The sequence below is a fragment of the Oratosquilla oratoria genome, chromosome 41, assembly GCF_046742065.1.
Source record: "Oratosquilla oratoria isolate Oo_2021 chromosome 41, ASM4674206v1, whole genome shotgun sequence".
NCBI classification, from domain to species: Eukaryota; Metazoa; Arthropoda; class Malacostraca; order Stomatopoda; family Squillidae; genus Oratosquilla; species Oratosquilla oratoria.
The window spans coordinates 45,057,665-45,068,335 of NC_134817.1; the positions used below are offsets into that span (position 1 = coordinate 45,057,665).

Here is a 10,671-nt window from a genome sequence, read left to right on the forward strand (position 1 = left end):
TATATTTACAATTAACAAACAGGTCAGATTGTAAACATAATTATATTGAATATGAGGATAGTAGTAGAGCAAAGTTGAAGGTAGACGTCTGTTTCTGTGGGGTCAAGGTTGGAGCTTTGCATTAGCCGGAGGTATCTGAACTTTTGGTCACTGAGTGAGTTGAACATTTGAATCTGGGAGGTTACTGTTGATACGAAGCCTGGTTGTATAGTTGTAAAATGCTATTTGTGTCAGTCTGTATATTAATGATTGGAGTGTATTGTGGGATGTAGACTCTTTCTAAAATGTGTAGTTTCTTGTAATTGTAACACTGTTTAAGTACGTTTGTGTTGTTAACTAAATCGTCCCTGGCAGGAGTTTTATTTTGGTGTAACTGCTTAATGATTACATTTTAGGGTGGACCGCTACCACCAGTGATGAAATTGGATAATGACAACACCTGTGGCTGGGAATATAAATCTTTTTCGGCCTCTCTTGATTTATTAGAGTGAAGAGATATTTATAGAGTGGGGATGTAAACCCCTATGGGGACAGTCCCCAAGTGCTCCCTGTGAGGGACAGTCCTCTTCTGGTGACGTCGTCGCCTCATATATATGTGAATATGCCTATCTCTACATATCTGGTGTAGGGTTCACAGTTAGGTCATAGGTTTGGGATTTATACAATGCTATTTGTGTGTTAGTTGTAGTATTTAGTGCCGAGTTAGTATTAGAGAGTGTGTCATGACATGATGTATGGATTATAGTCATGATTATGTAGTTAGGTAACTATAAGGAAATAGTTAATGATTTTTCTGGTGACACCATGTACTTGTTTTGGTAACTTTCCTTTGGTCGGTGGTGTGATGTGTGTTGTATATTTGAGTCAGGTGTTTACGATTTGGTAATGTGGAGGTCAGCAGGATTAGAAGTATTGTAAGAGGCCAGTGCTTGTGAGCACCTTCTTGCATGCATGTGGATCATGTGTCAGTCATGTGATATATCGTAATGTTAGTAATGGTATATGGATGCAGTGCCTCCCCGACCTCCTTGAGATGCCCCTCGTACCTCGGATTAAGGTTGAGATGGCGGAGGTTTGGCAAACAATTGCAAAAGAGATATGATACTGTGTCACATCGCTAGTGGAAGACACTGATTTGTAAAAATCATTATTGGCTTGAATGAGTTCTAGGAAAGAGGAGATACGTATATTATCATATCCTTGTATCTATTCAGTAAAGTATGGTAAAATGTATTTCCTTGCGCTAAAAATCTTTATCAGTTTGATTGTCAGTGTCGATTCTCTTTTCAATGAGAGTTTACGGGAATATGTCTGTCACTGTAGTTTGTGATATATTTTCAATGAAATGTTTACTTCTTTTTTCTCTGTAGTTTAAATGAGAATCCGGTAGCACTTTTACTGGTTACCATGGCTTCATAAATGTAACGCATCCTAAAAATTAGTATTTGTTTTAGTTTGTGTGAAGTTATTTTAAGAGTATGTTAGCTGTAACATATTTAAAATACTGATACATTCACATCGTTTCGTAGTGCGAGTTGTCTGATTTAGTCGAGGTTGGTGAGTGGTGCTATTGCTGTTGTTCTCTCTCTCTCTCTCTTTTTTTTTTTTTTTTTTTTTTTTTTTTTTTTTTTTTTTTTTTTTTTGCAGTTGACGGCTTGAGGTTTCTCGGGCGGCGGGAGGAGGTTGGTGGAGAATGTGGCCGATTTCCTAGTGGCCACGTTCAAACGAAGTACCTGGTCCTTGTCATGGATCACGACGATGGAGGAAGAGTGGAGGAGGGGCTGAGTTGAGTAGAGGCTCGCGGTTAGCCTCTCCTGCCGGCTACGCTCAACCGACGCGAAGTTTCTGGTGCTTGCCGTGGGTCACGGTGCTGGAAAGGGGGAGGGGAGATGAGGTTTTCGTCAGGCTCTGTAAGTGAAGAGCAAGAAAGGTTACACAAAGATTAGTAAAATATATATATATACTATTTCGTACTCACGATGGCTGGCAAGGTCGGTTGTGGTGCAGGGGTGGGTAGAGGTGCAATCGTAGCTTGGAGGAAACGGTTGCGGAGGGGTGGTGTGTAGAATGTAGGATGTGTCACTCGCTGGGAGGTTCGCCGAATGAGACCGTTTGGAACTGCTGACCCTGAAGTCAGCGCGCTCGATCTGAGTCCCTCGTGACCTATTGGAGTCGCGTGGCTTCGTTCTAGAAGTATGGGAATGAGTAAGATTTTAAGTAGTATTACTTACGGAATGGGTGCGCGAGAGCGCCTCGTGATGCGTTTGCAGAGTTTGCGTGCTCGCACGGTTCTGCCTTCAGCAAATGTTGCGTAGGCTCGTGGGAAGGGGCCTGGTAACCTCGAAGTAGGCGCGCGGGGCTGAATGAAGTCTTTAGGGCAATTGCCTCGATATTTCTGAGTCTAGGTTGGATTTCGGGGGTTTGATTGAAGTCTTAAAGTCGATGCGCTGGGCTTAATCGATATTGGGCTTCGATGCGTTGCACTGATCGTTCTTGTGACTTGATTGGAGTTTAATGCGGTGATGCGTTGAGTTATATCTTGAGATTTCGTCACTGGAAATCACTACTCTAGTCTGACGATTTTGGTCGTGGACTAGCGGCGTCCATCGGAGGCTGTGTGAGCTTTTGATGACTACAAAGGTGGACGTGGGTTGTCGTAGACGGGCGGTCTCTCTTCGGGGGCGTAAGGAGGAATAGCAGACTGTCACTACCACTACCGCCTGTCGCATAACCTCGGTGGGCTATTCTGGCTGTTTTAGTCGTGTATGGGCGAACTCTCTTCGAAGTCGTCTAGGTCCACTACCTGGCACCTTTCGTGTAACCGGTTAATGGTTACATTTTAGGGTGGCGTATGGACCGCTACCACCAGTCGTGTAACTGGTTAGTGACAACACCTGTGGCAGGGAATGTAAAGCCTTTTCGGCCTTCCTTGGTTTATTGAAGCAATTAGATATTTACAGAGTGGGGATGTAATCCCTTATGGGGAGAGTCCCCAAGTGCTCCCTGTAAGGGAAAGTCCTCTTCTGGTGACGAAATCGCCTCATATATATGTGAATATGCCTATCTCTGCATATCTGGTGTAGGGTTTACAGATAGATCATAGGTTTGGGATTTATACAATGCTATTTGTGTGTTAGTTGTAGTATCTAGTGCCTAGTTAGTATTAGAGAAAGTGCCCTGACATGGTGTATGGATTATAGTTATGATAGTGTAGTTAGGTAACTATAAGGAAATGGTTAATGATTTGTCTGGTGACACTATGTACTTGCTTTGTCAACTTTCCTTTGATCGGTGGTGTGATGTGTGTTGTATATTTGAGTCAGGTGTTTATGATTTGGTAATGTGGAGGTCAGGAAGATTTGAGGTATTGTAAGAGACCAGTGAGCATCTTCTTGCATGCATGTGGATCATGTGTCAGTCATGTGACATATCGTAATGGTTAGTAATCTTATATGGATACAGTGAGCTTGAGTCATATGTTTGCATATGCTTCCTTCGCAGCATAGCATTGTGATTCTTCTTTTCACAGAGGAAATGGTAACACCGATGTTGGAGGCACTGGGGAGACGTTTAGAACTTTCTTCGAGAGAATTGTACACCACAGTATTCTACTTAAGTAGAGTGATGTCTTTAATCAATTTATGTTTCATGATGAGGCTGGAGACTTGTATTTTTGTAGTGTGAATTGGTGCATGTAGTGTTACGTGTAATGCTTTCTTTCAAAACAGACGAATGTATTTTGAAGAGAAATAATTGAGATCTGAAAACTATTCGGGATAACTAACCTTTCTAGCTATCCGAGTATAATATTCAAAGGTGACGTCTTAGACTTCAGTAATACGACTCTGAGAGTAAGTTGATCGTCTTTGATTCCCTTAACACATTAACATATACTAAAATGAACAAAGTTTTATGGATATAGTTTACGTAACTATTAAGTGTTAAAAAAAGATTAAAGAATAAAAAAATAAAAAAAAGTAAAATAAAATAAAATAAAATATTTTAAAATAAAATAAAATAATATAAAATAGAATAGAATAAAACATAAAATGAAATAAAATAAAATAAAATAAAATAAAATAAGATAAAATAAAATAAAATAAAATAAAATAAAATAAAATAAAATAAACCAAAATAAATCAAAATAAGATAAAATAAAATGGAATAAAATAGAATAAAATAAAGTGAAATGTAATTAAATAGAATAAAGTAGCATAAAATAAAATATAAAATAAAACAAAATAAAATTGAATACAATAAAATAAAATAAAACAAAATTAATTAAAATCAAAATAAAATAAAATAAAGCAAAATAAAATAAAATAAGATAAAACATATAAACAAAACAAAATCAAGTAAAATAAAATAGATTAAAATAAAATAAAACTAAACTAAATTAAACTAAACTAAACTAAACTAAACTAAATTAGAATAAGATATAAAATAATAAAAAATAATAAAAGAAGATATAGTATATAAGATTAAATCGAATGAAATTAAATAATACAAGATGCTCTTCTAGTATGTAGCAATTGATAAACAAGACTAAATTTTTGTGCATTAGACAGATTACGTTACATAGAATGTCACCTAAGTGAAAAACATTAGAAAAATAATAACACACGAAGGAAGTGGCTAGAAAAGGGAAATAAACATAAAGACTGAACAAGATGTGGAGAAGGTTACAATAAATCACAAATTTGTTAGGAATTAGTTTAAAAATATATATAGAAATTAAACAAAATATATAGTAAAAAATAAATGCGTGTACGAGAATTGAAGAAGACGAAGCAGACCTAACGACCGTTTTAGAGAGAAAGAAAGAGAGAGAGAGAGACATAGACAGAGAGAGAAAGAGAGCAAGAGTGAAAGTGAGAAAGAGGAAGAGGAGAAACGGGAGAAGGCGATGAAGCTCCCGCGTGGAATCCGACCTGGACAACGACGGCGTGTCAAATTGACTCGAAACTCAAATTGCTCTCACCGAGCTCACACCTGTGGGGCACTCAACCAGCCTTCACTAGCCACGTCTCACCAATCACCGTAGACTGAAATCGTCACCTCAATAAATATGCACAAAAAGTGCAAAAGTAAATATGATGGGACTCATATATATATGTATATATATATATATATATATATATATATATATGTATATATATATATATATATGTATATATATATATGTATATATATGTATATATATATATATATATATATATGTGTGTGTGTGTGTGTGTGTGTGTGTGTGTGTGTGTGTGTGTGTGTGTGTGTGTGTGTGTGTGTGTGTGTGTGTGTGTGTGTGTGTGTGTGTGTGTGTGTGTGTGTGTGTGTGTGTGTGTGTGTGAGTGTGTGTGTGTGTGTGTGTGTGTGTGTGTGTGTGTGTGTGTGTGTGTGTGTGTGTGTGTGTGTGTGTGTGTGTGTGTGTAAGCGGAGTAGGAAACACAGGAGTCTTAGTCTTGAGTTTATTCCTGACTAGTTTCGCAGGTGTGCTTATTCATTCCTTTGAAAAAGCATATCTGCGAAACTAATCAGGAATAAACTCAAGGCTAAGACTCCTGTGTTTCCTACTCCGACCTGTTAGAATGTCTCAACATATATATGTATATACATATATATATATATATATATATATATATATATATATATATATATATATATATATGCAAAAGAAACACAGGAGAAGAGATACTTGTAGACAGTAAGTACTTTCGCATATTACATCTTCAGACTAAATGAAAGAGATACAGAACTGTGTTTAGATGTAAGTATCAGGTAGCAAACGTAGGGAAGGGGGGAGACAATACAATGCGGGTGTGGGGGGGTTGACCTTACCTCCCTCGACCTGACCAACACATATGGTTCAATCTGGTAGGAACATCTTGGTGACCATTTGGGTTACCAATTTATCACATTTAAAATGTCCATTGCTTAAGTTTATATTTTTATCAAAAGTCGCTGATATTAAGCATGATTCTATTATATTCCTTTCGTGTAGCTTCTTCCCTTTGTTTAGCTAAAATTGTTGTCTTAGACCATCAATATGATGGTTGTATGCTACTTTGTGTTGAAATAACGCATTATTTTCCTGGGCAAATATCACACTATATTTATGTTGGGAAATCATTGTTTCCAAGTTTTTCCCAGTTTGTCTAATGTAATTTTTTTTTATAATCTTGGCATGGAATTTTATAGATAACACCACTGTTGTTAGGCGAGCTGTTCTTAATCAAAGCTACTTTGAAATCCAATTACTTGAGTATGTTGACAATACTAAGAAAGCTTTCATGAAAAGGAAGAACAAGTGTATTAATTTGCCCATGTTTTTCTTGTTTTTGATTGTGTGTTTGTAAAAACGTTCCTTGGTAGTGCTGTGACATTAATTAAGAATATGAGTGTCATATTTTAACAATATTCCCGATAATTCTAATTTCGTCATCAATAAATTCAGGATCTGAAATCCCGTAAGCTCTCTAGTACATGGAAATAAAAACTGATCTTTTTACATTGATCAATAAGGTCAAATGTCTCAACATTGATTATCCTTACAATTTAGTTAGTTTCGATGTCACTGGGCTTTTTGTTCATGTTATAATTCAAGATGTTTTACCCTTTCTCCCAAATATTCTAGGTAACAGAAGCAAGGATTTCCCAACATAATTATAGTGTGAGATCTGCCCAGGAAAATAAAGCGCTATTTCAACACAAAGCCATTTACAACCATCATATTGATTGGTCTAAGGCAATAATTTTAGCCAAAGGGAAGATGCTACATGAAAGGAATATAATAGAATTATGCTTAATATCAGGCACTTTTGATAAAAAATATAAATTTAAGCTATCGTTTCTCCTCTTCCTCTTTCTCACTTTCACTCTTGCTCTCTTTGTCTCTCTTTCATTTAGTCTGAAGATGTAATATACGAAAGTACTTACTGTCTACAAGTTTCTCTTCTCCTGTGGTTATTTTACATTTTTCGTATCACGATGAGCTGATTGCTTGTGTATATATATATATATATATATATATATATATATATATATATATATATGTATGTATATGTATATATATACATAGATACATACATATACCAAAGGCTTTTTACCCCTTACACGGGGGGTAGCCAAAAAGAAAAAGGCACAGAAATCACTCCCACCCATTTCATTCCCCATATATTCCACTCCCTTCCACCCTCCTCCCTCCCTCCTATCTTGGCACCTCCTGGATGACGGGTCATCCCTGCATCCTGTCCACTGCCCTGGGTCAGAAGCAGTGTCGCAAGACACAGCACATCCACAGTAAGGCCGCTTCATAAAATCGGTGACCCCCTCTCCGTCCTCTCATGCAGAAAAGGAGAAGATGGGGAGAAATCCAATCGGGCTGCGTCGATTTTTTTTTCTCATACATACTTCCTCACCCCCCATCCCCCACCCACTCCCGCTCATGCATCACAGCCTCATTTATACACAACCCTTCTCTATTCACCCCTATCTTCTGTCCTCTCCCGTCCTTCCTCTACAGACATTCCTCTCTTTTGTAAAGTCCCTTTCACCCCATCCATCCATCTCATACTAGGACGTCCCCTCATATTCACTCCTTCCACCTCCGCCTTCCACACTTCTTTTACTAATCTTTCTTTACTCATTCTTTCCATGTGTCCAAACCATCCTAATACTTTTTCATCAACCCTTGCATATATATATATATATATATATATATATATATATACATATATGTAAATATATATATATATCAATTATGTGTGTGTGTGTGTGTGTGTGTGTGTGTGTGTGTGTGTGTGTTTGTGTGTGTGTGTGTGTGTGTGTGTGTGTGTGTGTGTGTGTGTGTGTGTGTGTGTGTACATATTTATGTAGATATCTATACATTCGTAGAGGACGGACAATGACATGCATAGCCTGTAGTGTTCTGTAACCAACACATGTAGTTACCCCTTTAAAACTCGTGACCGCCAAGCACAGGACAAAACTATGGTCACCCCTTAGAACATACGTTCGATTAATTCATATTGATTTAAATAATAATATTCACTCCAGCAACTTCATTTATTTTGTAAATAAATTTAAAAATATCCCTCTGTATCCTGTAGCAAGGATATATCTGTATTGTAAAAAGATTTTAAATGATTGTATACTAAACACAAAGACTCAAGAATTTCGCCATCATTGTTGTAAATAGTATCAGGGCTGCCGACCTGGCAAGTCAGCTCTGCATCCAGGGCGTCGGATTGGCCTGGGCCAACTCATACCAGTACCTCAGGGTATGGGTGGACACGTGGCTGTCCTTTACAGCCCACGCCGCCCACCTGAGGGAAAGGGCCCAGGCTAGGCTGAACGTAATGCGAGCCATGAAACGAGCCACAGCGGGGACCACTTTCTCCATCCTCCGACTGTACTTCGTACTTGCAGTGCGCTCCCTGGTTGCCTACAGCGCCCCAGTCCATATATCATCCCGTAACCAACAGGAGCGGCTCGAGGTGCTGCAAAACACCGCCATGAGGACGATGCTGGGAGCTCCGAGATGGACCAGTGCGTGCGTCATGCAGAACGAGACCCGCCTGGTGCCACTCACCACCAGAGTACAACAGATCGTGGCCTGTCGCGTGGCCAGGGTCCTGCAGCGCGACTCCGAAGGAGTAGCACAGAGAAGACTACGGATTGCAATGACGCAAGGGAGTGATGCCCTCCACCGCAACCCGTGGCTACTCCAGTCCACCCTGGCCACCTACAGCCTCGCTCACATTATCGGCTGGCGCTGGCAACACGCCGACCTCCCGGCCCCCACCTACCGAGCCCCACCCCCGTGGGAGCCCCCCACAGCAGAGTTCTCCACCACCCGGCTACCGGCCAGCAAGGCGCTCTGCACCATCGAGGAGCTGCGGCATCACACCTTCATGGCGGTGGCGCGGTTGTCTGAGTCGGGTGGTGCCATATACTACACCGACGGCTTGGTCGACCACGAAAGTGGCAGGACAGGCGCCGCTGCCATCACCGCTGCGACCGGACTGCTCGAGAGGACGCCGGATTACTGCTCCACCCTGCAGACAGAGCTCGTGGCCATCCACCTGGCCCTGGAGCACACCCAGAACCGCCAGGAGGCTACTGTGGTCCTACACACAGACTCCAGGACGGCGTGGCAGGTCCTTCAGCAGCCGTGCTCCAGCGACAACGCGGGACTCGTCACCGCTATCCTGGGCAGCCTGCAGAGCCTCGCCTCACAGGGACGTCGGATAAGGCTGCACTGGATGCCCAGCCACGTGGGCGTGCGAGGCAATGAGTCCGCCGACGTTGCTGCAAGAAGAGCCGCTAGCGCCCCCCACGTGACCAGACACGTGCCACCTAGTATGTCGTGCGTAAAGGCCCGAGCCAGGCGTGCCGCATCCCACCGCGCCCCACCAGACTCACCGGCAGTTAGAAGGAACAAAAAGATAAGCTGCTTGGTACGCCGCCACTACCGACTATCAGACGTTGGGCGCCTTCCATCAACAGCCCAGGGCGGAAGGCGTACTGTTGCAGAGAGTTAGGCTGGGCTACTGCACCAGGGAGGAGCTGCACGACGGCTTCCAGGGGCAACAGTGTGATCACTGCGGTAGGCAAAGCCGCCACCCGCTGCTGCACTACCTACTGTCCTGTCCGGCCACGGAGGCCCTCCGACCAGCGCCGCAGACCCATGCCCACCCTGCAGAAGGCAGCCTCTACAGCAGTCGGGCAACGAGAGCTGCCCTCCATTCCAAATATGCCAAAGGGAATAATTCCACGGCAAACTCAGTGGTGTGTTCTGACCCCCCCCTTGTGAAAAAATTTCCATACCTTGTCCCTATCACTCGTTTCAGACTGGCCGCTTCCAACAAGGGCGACTAGTAGTGGAGCCAACATGAGGTGCCACTACAAGCCTTGCGCATGGTGAAAGGTGAAAAAAAAAAATATATATATATATATATATATATTGTGTGTGTGTGTGTGTGTGTGTGTGTGTGTGTGTGTGTGTGTGTGTGTGTGTGTGTGTGTGTGTGTGTGTGTGTGTGTGTGTGTGTGTGTGTGTGTGTGTGTGAGTGTGTGTGTGTGTGTGTGTGTGTGTGTGTGTGTGTGTGTGTGTGTGTGTGTGTGTGTGTGTGTGTGTGTGTGTGTGTGTGTGTGTGTGTGTGTGTGTGTGTGTGTGTGTGTTCACTTGGTCTTTTGGATCACGTGTTGGACTCGTGATCGACAGCTATTTCCCTCCTGGAAGAGAGCTCAGAGCTCGTAGGTCCGATCTATGGGTAATGCTATGACCTTGCACACACACACACCCCTAACTCCCCGCCCACGAGAGTCAGAGTACTACCCGAGGCACAGTGATACCGAAATAATTTCGGCCCTGGGCAGGATTCGAACTGGGTGCTGGGAGCATTTCTGCTTCCCAGTTCAGCGCTCTACCAACTATGCCACTGAGTGTGTGTGTGTGTGTGTGTGTGTGTGTGTGTGTGTGTGTGTGTGTGTGTGTGTGTGTGTGTGTGTGTGTGTGTGTGTGTGTGTGTGTGTGTGTGTGTGTGTGTGTGTGTGTGTGTGTGTGTGTGTGTGTGTGTGTGTGCACTGTATATGTATATAATATTAAAACTAGATTGCAATGAATATACATATACGTGTTTATATACATATGTATTTGTAAATATTCATATGCGA

General features: G+C 41.7%; 1 pseudogene; it reads left to right on the plus strand.

The window, feature by feature from the left end:
- The first annotated feature begins 3,435 nt into the window (after positions 1 to 3,435).
- On the plus strand, positions 3,436 to 9,873 carry LOC143021183 (uncharacterized; annotated as a pseudogene).
- Positions 9,874 to 10,671: the final 798 nt, after the last annotated feature.